Source organism: Haliaeetus albicilla, chromosome 5, assembly GCF_947461875.1.
Source record: "Haliaeetus albicilla chromosome 5, bHalAlb1.1, whole genome shotgun sequence".
Taxonomy (NCBI): domain Eukaryota; kingdom Metazoa; phylum Chordata; class Aves; order Accipitriformes; family Accipitridae; genus Haliaeetus; species Haliaeetus albicilla.
Genome location: NC_091487.1, coordinates 30419298 through 30433866, shown reverse-complemented (window position 1 = coordinate 30433866; position 14569 = coordinate 30419298). Strand labels below are relative to the sequence as shown.

The following is a 14569-nucleotide window of genomic DNA, read 5'->3' as shown; positions in this document are numbered from 1 at the left end:
CTGTGTTTCTGCCTCTACTACAGAGCTTCTGTGTGATGTTGGCCAACTTACTTAAGCTAAACTTTTGTCACATCAATACTTGTTTCCTTGTTTTCCTTGGTCCTGACTTGAAACCCTGGGAACTGGCTTGCCGAGTGCTCACAGCTGAAACTGAAATCAACAGCAGCTGTGCTTTGAATAGAAAACATGCTATAAAAAGCCATGTGCTCTTGAAAAGTCAAATCTTAGAACAGACACACAAAATAAGTCATACTTTTATTTTTAATCTTTGTGTGCCTTTGTTTATCTTCCTTAAAGCAGGGTTAAAATCTCTTCCATTATAGGGATTTTGTGAGCATGAAGGAGCTTGGTTTTGTGAAGCTTTCAGGTACTCCAGTGAGGAGTAACAGAAAAGTTCACAAGGAAATTTAATCATTCTGCCTTTTGAATTCATGCAATGAATGACAGCCTATGGCTGTCCATTAATTGAGAATTAAGCAGGATGGAGGAGCAGCATGCTAAATAAAGTTGACCTACCTTGTATAGGGAATGAGACGGCATCCTCTAGATTACCAAAAACATGGTCTGAGTTGAACAAATGCATCTCTGTTTGTATACCTTAGTGGGGGATGGACAAGTATTTCACAACACCCACAAAAAAAGTAAACCCAATATAAGCGCAATATGGAAAGAAGGACCCAGAGGATAGGGAAATGTATGCTCTGATCAATTGGAGATATAAGCAGCACAGGTGATGGGGGAGGACAAGCACATAAGAGGACCAGTACACACAAGCATTACGTAACCGCACTGAAGTAAGCGTCAGGCTGTCTCCTGTCATCACCAGTCCTGATCCAGCATCAAGCACTCTGAGGTATGAACCTTTCCCCACCAAGCCCAGAAAAAATATGTCAGAGAAATATGCAGTTTGGAGAGAGAGGTGAAACAATCTATCAACTTACTTCTAAAGGTGGGGGTGGCACAGACTCAACAGTTTACCCTCAGCCAGTCAATTTATTTTACTAATTTAGCAGGAAATAAACCCAGCAAAAATTGGATCATTTTCTGCTGAACTAGTGAGTTAAATGGGCTGATGAAATTATCTGACAAGTTTCATTAGTGTGAGGGAAGGGGTGGAACTGCATTGCTGGAAAGTTAAGAATGGACTAGGAAGGAAGGATTAAGATTCGTCTTTTTTTGGTGGAAAGTGAACTGGATCAACTCAGCTACATTTGACAAATTTTATATGGAAAATTGTGGAATCCAGTCTTGCAATATTAAGATCCCTTTTCCATTTACCATCCAAAGCACAGATGCCTATTCCTTCCCAGTGGTGGGCAAAGGCCAGATTAGACACCTATAGGGGCTATGAAGACATGGGGCAGTGTCAGCCCCGCTATACCAACGACTGTGGAGGCTCAGCCACACCAAGTGAGAACATGGTCTTCAGAGACTGTGGCTAGTAACATCTGAAAAGTTCTACCAACGTATGTGAATTGTGGTTTTGAGAGATTTCAAAGACCAAGAGTACATGGAGGAGAGGTTGAGTGATACAGGTAATTTGTTAGTGAGGACACAAGCAAAGGAGAGGGGTGGTGAGATGGCCTGTGGCATAGGGAGAGCCTGGAGGAGGAGAAGGGGAGGGGAGAAGATGTGGCTTTGTTGTAGGACTGGAAGGGGAAGAGGCAATAACACAGACCCAGCTCAGGTCTACTAGGACTTATTAGATTAGATTCTGTGCTGTGTGAATGCAGCTGTACTGTCTTCAGGGAGAAGCCAGATTTTGAGGCTATGCAGTCTCTTTAATGCAAAGTTAATAATGTTGGTTCAGAGCCAGCTGTTCCTGGAGCTGTGAACAGTGAAGGTGCATTGCAGGAACCCCACAGGGTCAGGCTGGTCTCATAGCCCTGCCTCAGTGGCCGTGCCCACCCAAGCCAGCCCTGCCTCTCAGTGAGAGCAGAGCAGCAGAGCAAAACAGCTGGTGCTGGGAGCCTAGCATCTACACCAGAAGCACTGCAGGAGGTTTCACTGCGGACTAGACCATGTCTAGTTCCCAGGACTAAATCCTTCTTAGCTGTTGGAGTGCATTGGGTGCACTCATGGAGTTCATCTTCTGGTTTAGCTTTGTGAGAAAGGAATGCAGTTCACGTCCTCAGAGACTGCTCAGTGATTTGAATGCAAGTACAATAAATATGGATGATTAGGAGAATTGCTTTAAAAACACAGTCCTGCTTTGAACCAGAAAGCTAATTTAAGCACGCACATAAGGATCAGCAAATCTGTATCTAGTTTGTCTTCTGAAAAGCACCTGGGTGGCTTGACATGGCCTTGGCCTCTTTTCTGGGTCTGGGGGGGACCACTGCATTCCAATGTGTCACAGGGACAATGCTACCTCTCAGTGTTTTGGCCCTGGTTGTCTCAGGGGACCACAGTGCCATAGCAGGACTGAGCGTCGGTGTTGAACACCGCTGGCACACCCGGCCCTGGGCCTTCCCTGAGAGACAGCAGGTACGCTGTGCCCAGATTTTCAGATTTCAACCCTGTTTGACTCCGATTTCAGTCCCACAGTTTGTTTTGCAAACATGTTCATTGGCCAACTGGCCATAAGAAAAGGCAGATAAAACTGCTCTGTGCCGAGGTTTGAGGTAAGTTGTTTTGCGTTGTCCTATGAACATGCCTAACTCCCTAACTCTTTAAAGAAAACATGTTGAAAAATCAGAGGGCCATTCAGTCCCTACGCCCTGACAAGGCTTTGGCCTTTTCTTCTCAATCTCCCAACAACTTCACCACTTTGAAGGAAATTCTGGTAAAGCACAAGTAAAGCCCAGCCAGAGTATTGCCTGTAGGTCACAAAACCCATCCTGTGCAAGCAGCTGCAGCCCCTCTCTAGCAGGAAATCTACTCAACCTGTACTCCAGGGTCAAACTTTAGATTTTGGGGCCTTGAAGAAATTGCTAGAGCTGCAAAAAGCTTTTTTTCCCCCAGTACTGTGGTGATGAGCAGATTTAGCACCTGCCAGGCCGGGATCCCCCACACAAGGGGTGGAAGCTGAGGAGAGGGGCAGGCAGGGGAGGCTCCACAGGTGGGATCAATAGGCCCTGATGGGCCCAGGTTTCGGCCATTTTAGCGCGTGGTAGATGGGAGAAGGTGTACTTGTGGTGACAGGTTAGTAAGAGGGCTTTGTCTTTGGTGTACTGAGGGCAGGGGAGGGGGGGATAGCTGTTGATAATTTTGCTTTTTCTGCTGGTAGAAAAAACTGTTTCTGTCCTGTGGTTTGTTGGGTGGTTTTTGTTTTTTTTTTTCCTTTTCTCAGAACAGACACTGAGTTCATGTAGGCAGGCAAAGGAGAGGCAGGTTTGGGGCTCAGGTGTGCTGTTTCTGTCTAGAGAACTCATTTACAGAGCAGTGCTATCTGCAGTATGCCCGGATTTGTTGGGGTGTTAAATCTATGCAGTGCTTTGGTCTGGGTGGCAATGTTACACTTGCTCAACTCTTTTTGTTGTCTTTAAAGCCCCAACATTTGTATAGACTGTAACTGTAGCCAGAGCCATCTCTTGGATGTAGAGAGGCAGTGATAGAAATAGTACCTCAACTCTGATGGGCAAAGGATATTCGTCCAAGGCCCAAAAGATAGTTAATGCCCCTTCTGATTTAAGCATGTTGGTAGTATAAAATTTAATTTAAAAGTAATAGAATTAATAAATAGTGACTATATTTTCAATATATGAAATAAAGTATTTAAAGATATACATGCATGCCCACGTGGTAAGGATTCTGAATAAACAAGTTGGTAACGAGATATTCTAGCCATAATAGTAAAGTAACTAAGTGTATTTGTCCTTGGATAGTAAATGTAAGCAGTTATTGTTTATAGCACAGAGTGAGTAAACTTGCGAAATTTGGTGAGGTCGCTTCTATAGCGTGTATGTACGCTGCTAGCAAGGCCTTGCACAGACCTCCCAAAGAGCTGTAGCTGTGTGTCCTGAGAATGGTATGTACAGCTCTACTTCAGACGTAGGCATCTAGCTTGCATCCCATTTGCTTGTTAGTGAATGACATTGGTTGTTTTTTGGTACCAATGGCCAAGGTGAAAAAAAAAAAAAAGCAACCACAGCTTTTTGAAAAATTTTTGTTAATTTTTCTTTAAAGATAATGGTTTGCCTTCTCGCGTAAAAATAAACAGATTTACTGTCTCCCAGCATCTGGGTCATTTCAGCAAATGGGTCAATGACTGGAACGTGAGATTTTTCTATTCTGCTTATAAAAGTGCCTGCTACACAAACTAGTTAATATGAGGTGGTAATATGCCAAGTAGGGGCTTGTAATGTGCTGATGGACCTATTTTGCATTTTATTTTCTAAAGTTGTCTTTCTACAGGGCTATCAAACTGGTATATAACATTAATTTGTTAAAAATATAATGATTTGTTTTCTGCCAGTGCTAATTACTTCTGCTATATAGTGGGTTTTGGTACCTTGCAGCAACCTTTAATCACCAGAAGTTATCTGATATTTTTTGCTGTGTTCTTCCTGCTGTGGTTTTTCTTTTACCCATAGCTCTGTATTTCATTATACTAGTATCCAGGGTTTTTTGCCATCCTACTGTGTTTAAATACTAATTTGGACTCTACTGATTATTGAACTATGTTTTTAAAAAGAAAATATGAAAAATTAAAGCGGCCTTGCTGTAAACAGATGCTCTTAAAAGCATTTGCCCTATTAAGATAAGAACAATTTTTTTTTGGTTTTTTTTTTTTGTTGTTTTTGTTAAATGACTGTTGCCTTCAGATTCTAAAAATAGATTCCTGCTTTAACTAGCATGGAGAACCACGCTGTGTTTCAGCCTCTGTGGGTATACATATAGTAGGCGATTTAGGCTAAACTTTTAGTTTAGTTTAAAGTTAATAGTGGAATGCCTGAACTGACTTTAAACTATCCAGTTTCAGAGCAAATAGCTGTAAATCCAGCAGCTTGAAGCCAAAATGATTAGTCAGCTTTTCCCACAGATTTTTCAGTCTCTTGTATGTACTATGTTTATGCCATTAGCCTGTTGTTCCTAAAATACAATACAGAGAGTGAATATGTGAAACAAGTGGGGAGGAGCATCACAGGTTGACTGGAGGGGGCTGAGGTGGAGGAAAGAAAATAGGATGTTTTAGAACATGTTGGCCAATTATAGTATAGAAGTCAGTCAGTGATGGTAGTCAGCTTGTTGTTTTCCTATTTGTTTACAAATAGGGTTAGAGCTGTGCAAAACAATGTGAGAATTTTAATGAAGATTATTCCTGACTTTTTTTTTTTAATAGGGATTTTTCTTGTTGGCAGGAGGGAATGGAAAAGGAAGTGCTTATAGTAGGAATAGGCTGGAAAGTTACTGGCAGAGCAAAGTGTAGTCAATTCTGTAGAGGCAGGAAGATAAAACTATGCAGAGTTTTCCAGAATGTTTGAAGTGAAAATAGAAAAGATTTAATTATAGAAGATTTAATGCTCAGGGATTTAAAGCTCACTGTAAGATGAGCCAGAAAGATGAACTGATTGGTAATACCCTGAGTAGAAAGGGGTGAAATTGATCTTTGGTGGCCGGAGAGGAGGATTTTGCAGTTTTCAAGACATGAAGTGATCAGGTCTCAGCCTTGAATCAGACCAGTATAAGCGGAGAGGAAACATGAGAAACAAGTTCAGAAAATGTGGTAAGGTGCACACAGTGAGGTATGTTAGTGGACAGATATGGCTGTAACAGAAGCAAAACCAAGACTGTGACCTCTGGTGCAGTCTATTAGGGTAAACGATGGAGTAAGCAGAAAAGTTCAGAGGCAAGATTTACAACTTAATTTGGGAAAGCTTAAGTTTTATTACTAAAAGTGACTGGTCCTTATATTGCAGATAGATTGTATTTAATAGCATAAGGAGAAAATCTCAAGCTAATTTTAGTTGGTTTTTTTCATATAAATGTTATTTTAATAAGCTGAAGAGCTTCTAGGGTATTTTCTTATTGTGTTAGTAATATACTTCTTGGGTGATTGAAAGCATGAGACCAAAGGAAAACAAATACACTGATATCACAATATTATATGCCCTGGAGTGTTCTAACAATGTAGTATTTGGTCCAGAGCTAGATCAAAACACCTGGAGTTCATGTGTTTCTCCATCTGAGGACCTCAGCTCATTAGTGGCTAGCAGAAGTGTCCTATTACTCATGTCCCTGCTGTAATCTTTCGCTGTGTCGGGAGTGAGGATGCTGCCTTGCTTCTGACAGAATACATGGAGTTGTGACTAAATAAGGTTTATGCTGGAATGGAAAGATTTTATTCTACCATATGCATGTAGAAAAGGGGTAACTGAAATTTTTCAGGTTGTAGAGTTACTGCTGTCTTTGTTTCTTATCTGTTCTTGACTTTTTTTATAATTTGTGAAGCTATTTCTGAACAGAATGAGTATTGGACGTTTGCACTAGATGCATTCATCTTATAGGGAAAGAAGAAACAAATGCACTATCAGTTACAAAGTTACTAATCTTCAAAAAGATGAAGCAAGGCAGTCCCACTTAGGGAAACTGAGTTTTCAGCCTTTTAATCTCATGGCCTCTCCCGAGACCCACATGCAAATAGGAAACCGGTGACCCAGTTGTTCTTCAGGCTGTAGTAACAAGTGTGAATGTGTTCATCGTGTAAACAGGGACTTCTCTGTGTAGTGATTTAGTATGAGTGAGGGGCTCCAAACTTAAAGGAAACTGGTGTATGTTTCTGGCCAGCATGTTTGAGTTGTGTAGTTGTGGGAGCACTGCTACTTTTTCTACTTCATACAAGGGTGCAACTTTGTACCAGAACAGCAGTTCCCACTCCTGGCCTCCCTTAATGTAGGAACAGAGGCTCAGATGACCTTGATGACAGAGTGGAAAATATCCCCTACCTACAATGTAGGGAGGCATAGATGTTTAATGATTTTAGTCAAGGCAGACTATGTATATCTCTGACCTCTGCAATGCAACATTCAGTTGATGGATTCAATAAGACCTTGATTTATATTCCTTTCCTTTTAGGGAAAAGGGATAGAGTTATTATCAATGTGTATGACCTAGCCTTTCCTTCTGACAGAGTCAACAGTGGAATGGAAACCCTGATGTATAGCTGTTTAGTTAAGGCACTCCATGCAAAATCTGGGAGACGGGTTCTTGAACTGGATTGCGAAATCTTGAATGAGAATCATGGCTTCTTTGCTGAGTGTCGTTACACACTGCCGATCTGTTGTACATCAACATTCAGTATCTATGATTTTGCATATTATGCGTTTTATTTTTAAGTTAAAGCCTGCTTCTGGCTTATCTGACAGGTAATTCAGAATACGCAATTCTCCTTTCCTTTGGTCCCTCAGCGTACTTCCCCCTTTCCCTCTTGGCTATTTGGGTAGGGTAGCTGGCAACTGGTAAGCAACTGCTTTCCTTCATTTGGAGGGGGAAACAACACAAAAGGAAACATCTGGATTTTGTGGAGAAAAGGTCTGCAATGGCATTTTACTTTGTTTAGCTGTGTTTGTGAGTTTGCTGCTAGCTCGTTTTCTTGAACATCGTTAAATAGAAAGTAAATCATGTCAAAGTTAGTCCCTGACTTATTACTGGTCTTACTGAGGGGAAATAGAACTTTTTTAAAGTTAAGGCAGTGCCTACTTATATGGCAAAGGTTTGCTTATTGAAAACTTGTGTTAGTTATCTACATAAACTGATGGTAAGGGAAAACAATGGCAGTAGATTGATGCTCATCTGAACGGAAGAAGTGTTTCATCTATAAAACTTGTTCCCTTCAAAATAATTGGGGGGATCCCAATGTGAGGAAAGGGAAAGACGCTACAACTTGTGTTGGAGAGGAAGAATTTGATTAAAATAAGAATTTAGAATAAGAAATTTATGCCCAGCATTGACCTGCGTTGTTACAATTGAAAGTAGGATAAAATATTTCTATTTTGATAGGGAAAAAGGTAGAGTCAAAGCCCTGTGCTTTTGGCTTAGAAACCTACTGGAGACACTTCAAAATGATCAAGGTGTTCAGGCAGTGATTGGATGGGTTGGTCTCTCTCTCTCTACATCTCCTGTTCCAGTGAACTGGAAGAAATGCGAATGGAAAGCAATTTTAAAGCTTAGATTTAAAAGATATGTCAGTCCTGGTTTGCATGAATAACCGCAGCTGTCTTAAAACACAGACTTAGGGGTTTTTTTCCTTTAAAAAAAAAAAAAACATCTGGAGCTGTTAGGCCCAGCTCTTTTCCTCTAGATCTGCAGTTTTAATTAGGAGGTTGCAAAGCTTGTGTCTGCTACCATTTGTATTCATAAGGTAGAAATTCCTTTTAGCATCTAGTGGTTGCAGTCCTCCACGTAAAGTCACTATAGTACCATTCATAATGCTTACGTGACAAATCCTTCGTTTACAGTCTGCACGGGACTTTCCTGGTATAGCTGTCTTGCATGCAATCTGATGTGTCCTGGCTCATGATAAACATTTTTTGAGAAAAATAAACAACAGACTGATATTTAAAAAACACCAAACATCAAAAGCCAGGAAAATCACTATAATTTTGTCTCCATTTACTTATTATCATTTGCATATGTGAATAGACAAACTCGTACAGTCTGTAGTTAACAGTAAATAGGCAGAAGTCTTTGTCAAAATAGCCTGATATTTTCCCTGCTCCTGCTTGACCTCTTTCCCCTCCCCATACTCCTCTTTGTCCATGTTAGGCATGCTTCTACTTCGCCCCTGCAAGAGAAGCTTACATGGAGGTCACACGTAGCCAGATGTGTTCTGGAGGGTCTGAGCAGGATGCCTGGTGGGGATGGCTACCCAGCTGCGGTGGGGCTAGCCCAGGGTGTGCTTCCCTGATGTGCCCACCCCACCAGTTGCACTTCCCCAGTGTTCAGGAACAAAAGCCAAGCTGACAGGCATGAGGAAGACCCATAACTAGATTATGACTCCTGGCTCACCATAATGATGATCCTGAATCTTATCATTTTTCTAAGAAAAACAAAAGCTTGCTGCCTCCGTCCAACTCCATTCCCATAGCAGTAAAGGTAGTAAAAATTATATCAAATAGTAATTAGCAAAAGAGAAATAGTTCCTTTAATGAAAACTTTCAGAAACTCATGCTGTTTGAACAGTAAGACATTCAGTGTACTGTAAACTTTGCTAAGTTGCATCAACATTCCTTAGCTTTCCTGTCAGTCCAACCCAAATCATGTTTCAATCATATTGTCTGCTAAATTGTGAATTATACCCTCAGAGACCTAAGAAAGTTTTAAATGTTAAAAAATCTAGAGCTATAGCTCTTTTGTGAGTAACACTTTATAATGGGTCACTAAACTGGATTTGGTATTGAGTCAGTTTGAGGGCTTTATTGTGTTGCTCGGAATGACAGGATTAATGTTAGAAGATAGAAACTGCCCAAAATCAGAACATACAGTGTCAAGACAGCACTAATTAGAAAGGCTATGACATTTCCTAGGTCTATGGAGAGGCTTTGTATTTAATCCATTAATTAATAGGTATGAATGTTGCTTTTTTCTTTCCTTTCAAAGGTGGGCGATGGGTAAGAGGGTATAATTTCCTATAGTTTCCTCTGAAATCAAAGATCAAAATTTTTACTCGCAGGTTGAGTTTAAGGGAATGAAGGGCTTCAGATAGTGGCACCCATATTTACTGGACATCTTCAGGGCATTGAGGCTTCTTGGTTCAATCTGGGCCTTTGTTTTAACTCTGGGCTTCAGCACATCAAGTGTATAGGGTCCAGTCTTTTGTGTACTTTTATTTCCCTACCATGTAGAAAGGGATTTTCATGGCTAGGGAAAGCAGGTTTTGCCAGAAACTTTTCTCATCCAAATAGAACTGGCGAGTGGCCAAAAATGTGCTGGTTCTTCTTTGGTTGTGAATTTTAATTTCCAGACAGCTCCTTTTAGTGCTTGTTCACATAGCCTTTGCTTCTCTCATCACTACTGTGAAGGGATGCAAGCAGGTTCCTGGTGCCAAAGGTAAAATCTACAGGCTCAGCCTCCAATCCCAGCCCCTCAGGTAGGTTATGGGGTGGGGGTCTCCCCTTTGCTGGCCATCCTGCTCTACCTGAGTGGTGAAGGCTATCAGCAGCGTGGCCCACTAGGCATGCAGCGTGGCCCACAGCTTTCAAAGTCCTCACTCATCCGTCTGCCTGATGGGCAGATGAAAGCCAGGCTACTCAGCATGCAGATGGTAGTGCAGGTTGCCCTACAGTTGAAAAATGATAAGGAGATTTTTACTTGGTTGGCTAGAAACTTCTTCACACTCTTGTGAATAAAAAGCCTTTTTATTTTTATTTTTTTAAAAAAAAAAAAACTTCTTGTCATTCATTCAACAGTGTGAAATCTCCTCATTTTGAAGTATCAAGCGTTTTTCCCTAGCAACAAGATTTTTCTTGTAAATGACAGATTGGATGTAGGAGCAGGGTGGGGCAGCATAAAAATATATATTTCTTAAAATACTGTTCAATAACTATTGTCTTTATAGCCCTAGTGTTAAAATCATACTACTGACTGTTTATTTTAAGTAAGGTTCCCCTTACATGCTAACCAAATTTGACTTATAAAATTTGTTCTTAAATTGACACACACAATATTAAGTTTTAAATGTAAAAATAATTTACAGCTCATACATCTCAATTTTGTATCACCATGCAGGAATAATTTGTCTAAAATATTCCTTAATAAGAGGCATGTACTTGAACATGGGCTCTAAAATCTATGGTACAGTACTTTAAAAGCCTGTTTGCATTTTGTCTGTTTCTTTAAAGGGCTTCCGTATTGTCTCGGGCTCCCCTGGAAATGCAGTAAGGATTCGTATCACATCTCGGTTGCCATGGCAACAGCAGTCTTTCCCATAATGAGCTGCATCATCTGAACTGATGTCACAGCATCATGCAGCAGGTCACACAAGGCACCTCCTAGTATTGCATCTTACAGATGTGCCGTAAACATCAAAAGAGGATGATTTGAACAGGACATGGTAAGTGCAAAATGTTGTGCTGTTCTTAATTGCGCCATTATTTTTTCCTGTTTTATAAGGTTTTCCTAATATAAGAATGTGTGGGGTTTGCCTTGTGAAAATCATTTTGAAGAAAGATGCTGCATGCCTAAATATTATTTTTCAGGCAGGCAGGCTAAGACAAAGGCCTACAGAAAACGCATTCAGTCTGAATGTTTAGACTTGTCTTTGCATTTGTGGTAATACCCTGAAGATTTGAAGAGAATATATTTAAATTCCACAATCCAATTAAAGTTGCTACAGTCTGATTTACTTAAATTGAAAGAATAGCTGTTTTCAATTTTAATGCCATAAATGTGGCTTGTTCCTTTCCCTGTCTCTTTATTTAAGCATTACTATTATGTGTAGCTGCTCTTCTAACCTATTTTATTTCAATAGCATGAGTACCACCTATTTACTTTCACTGGCCTTCCATAACATGACAGTACAGAAAATACTCTGCGAACCAGTGCTGAACAAGCAACTGGAACAGTATTGATTTTAAACATGGTTCAGTACTGTCCTATTTCTGTTAGTATTCTTAAAAAAAGCAAAACATTGTTATAATTGTTGAATAATAACCAGCTATTTTGAAAGTACAGTAGCTTTTAGCTTTTCAACTGTTTGACTTTCTTTCAATCTGTTTTTTTAATAGTAATATGAATTTAGTGAATTTTAAATCTATCTTTCACTGGAAGAAGAACAAGCTGCTTTTTTTTTTTTTTTTTCCCTTCCCTGCTGCAACTGCAGTAAAAGGTGTAGCCAAAGATTCAGGCATTCTGAGGGGCTTTGCTATGAATAAAATAATAATAGGAATACTTATAAAGGCTTCCATCTCTATCATGGGAAGAAAATACATGTCTTTTATATTTAGCAAGCTCGTTAAAATCATGTCTATAATATCTAGCAATTCTTTACAATGTCCAATATTTGTTTAGTTTGTATTAAGGTCTTGCTTCTGGACGCCAGGCTAATTTTGCTTAACTTCAAGTTAATCTTGCTGGATGGTATACAAATTGTTTGATTTTTGCATGTTTAAAAGAGTCAGTCTTTCAGCTGCTTGCTATTAGAAGGAAAGAAAAGACCAGACACATGTCATTTTAATTGATCAATATGTCCACTAGGAATTAGGGAGTGGTCTCTGACTCTGTTCTCTCTGTGTAGTTTATATTTCAAAAGTGCAGCAAGAAACAATAGCAACCACTAATCTTGTAGCAATGTCTATATTTATTGTGGGTTTTAGTCCCTTATACTTGATAAAGTATGGAGTAGTAAATATGAGATCTGACCCCTCTTCATAGGGATGGGTGCAATGGTCTTGTCTGGCACAAACTGGAATGGAGCTCCTATATCTTTATTAGACAGTCTGTACTGCATCATATATGCTTTTTTCTGCATGGTCTGGGTACAGTTGTTGGCTTTTTTTCCTACTGCAAACCACAAAGCAGATGACTGTAAATGAACATTAGAATCATGTTGCTTTATTTATCTGTGGTGTATTTTACAGTATGAAAGTAGTGGTATCCTGCGCTTGCTGTGCTCTCATCAGGCAAACTTGGAAGGTATGAGTTAGCAAGAGGATGGGAGGGAGGGTGGGACAGCTGATGTCTGGCTAGCGTCAGAATTAGAGATGTGAAGAGAGCTGGTGAGCAATGCATTTAACTTGCAACTTTAGGGACCATCAAAGAACAGTTAATACAGGAGCAGATGTAAGAAATGCTTGGTTGAAATATTATGCCTATATTAATAATAATGTATTTTGTTAGATTTTGTTAGATTTTGCAAGTGACTTGATTATCACTAGAATTTCTCAGATGAGTTAAAAATGAGGGGAAATATATGGGGGGTAAAAGGACAGCTTTTGAAAGTATTAATGGGGAGATGACCTGCTATGAAGCCCCTAGTGCAGATTTTTTTTTTAATATTTTTCTAATAATGAGAATGCAAATAATGTTTTTTAAACATTATTTTTTTAAAAGTTCCTGTTACTCTCTATTCCATGCAATTCTCACAGCATTGTTTGCCCTGGGAAACACCTGCTAATAATGGAGCTGTGATGACACTAGTTTCTTGGTGAACATCTCAGCTAATTCTGACTCTAGATGAATGCCTTGATTGTAGAACACTTCCTGTTCATTTTTGTATGGGCCCGAGTGTTTCACTGAGGTCTGTATATGAGGATATGGAAGAGTATGGAGTGATGAAGAAGGTCTTATTGTGAAGAGCAAGCCTGATTGCCTGAGTCAGAGCATGACCAAATGTAGAAACAGTACAGATGTAATACAATTTTGCTTGCTGTTGAGGCAGATTCATAATTGCTACAATTATGAGTGAGACAGCATTCAACAGTAGGAAATCTGTGTTGCTTTCAGTTTTGTTCCACAGCTGCTTTTACTCATCATTACTGAAGGCAATAAATTTTCTAAATACATGTATTCTTCCCAGAAGTAGCTGAATTTGGACACTTAATCTGGAGGCTAGAGTTCTTCTGTATATGCAGTTTCATACTGACCTGTAGTTGGAGATGGGCGTATGCTAGTGAACTGAAAGAATGTTACTGTTTAATCTTTGCTTCGCTCTAAAGGATTTTATTATATCATCAATTAAATAGTTCCTACACGGCTTAGCACTGAACGCAGAGAGAAACAGAAGCTTAGTTCCTCCCAAAACAACTGTAGGAGTTGATGAGAAAACCTGACTCCAGCAATGGAAGTTGGCACAATTTTAATACTTCTTGGAACTTTTTGTCAGCATATGACAATGCAAAGCCTACTTAGAGGGGATCAGAGCATGTCTTCAATGGAAGGAAGCCTTCTTTCTTCTCTAAAGAGGAGTTGAGGGAACCCTGTGCTCTAGACTTTATCTTCTATAGGTCATGTTGCAGTGGAACAGTGGTGGGTGGGTGTCCCGTCCCTCCAGCCCTGGCAAGTCTGGAATGGGTCTGTGTCCAGGAACTTATCCCTGGAAAGTCAAGTCAAAGGAGTCCTCTTTATCAGAAGTGCTCAGGCATTGATCAGAACTGGTGGAATTTCCAAAATGCTGGTGAAATATTTCCTTCAAAATAATTGAGGAATTAAAAATAATTAAAAAAAACCAATCCCATGCCATGTCTTAATTTACTTGCATTCTTCTGTAAAAATCACTGCTGTGTCATGAAAGAAATATTGACAGAATTCTGGGCTTGATTTTTTTTTTTTTTTTTTTTTCTGGTCTGTGCTGAGTGCTACTAGCTTCAGGGAGAGGTACAGTTGGCCAGAATGTCTGAAGTTCCAGAGTTGTATTTAAAAGAAAAAAGATTTGTATGTATTAAAAGATACCACGTTTGTCTGTTGGAATAGTATATTTATGTTTTGTATTATAAGTACAGCCTATGCAATTTAATGAAGTGTCTGTACGTTCTGTAATGAGACATTATACTGGTATTACTGGCATAAAAGTAATGATACATGAATGCAAAGACAACTTCAGGGAATCATCTTGCAACTAGTTTATGTCTGAATACTAACATTTCTGTGAACTGGAGGGGAAAAGGTGCCTTTTGCTTCGCCCTTTTGATGA

General features: G+C 39.7%; 1 protein-coding gene across 4 annotated transcripts in view; it reads left to right on the top strand.

The window, feature by feature from the left end:
• Positions 1-10814: 10814 nt before the first annotated feature.
• Positions 10815-14569, top strand: part of AKAP6 (A-kinase anchoring protein 6) — a 291528-nt gene continuing 287773 nt past the window's right edge. For 2 of the 4 annotated variants that reach the window (XM_069784015.1, XM_069784013.1), the window contains exon 1: positions 10817-10993. The gene's annotated coding sequence lies outside the window, so the exon portion shown is untranslated. Of the gene's footprint in view, positions 10994-14569 lie in introns of all 4 variants that reach the window. The other 2 variants (XM_069784017.1, XM_069784016.1) reach the window with 2 other exon arrangements.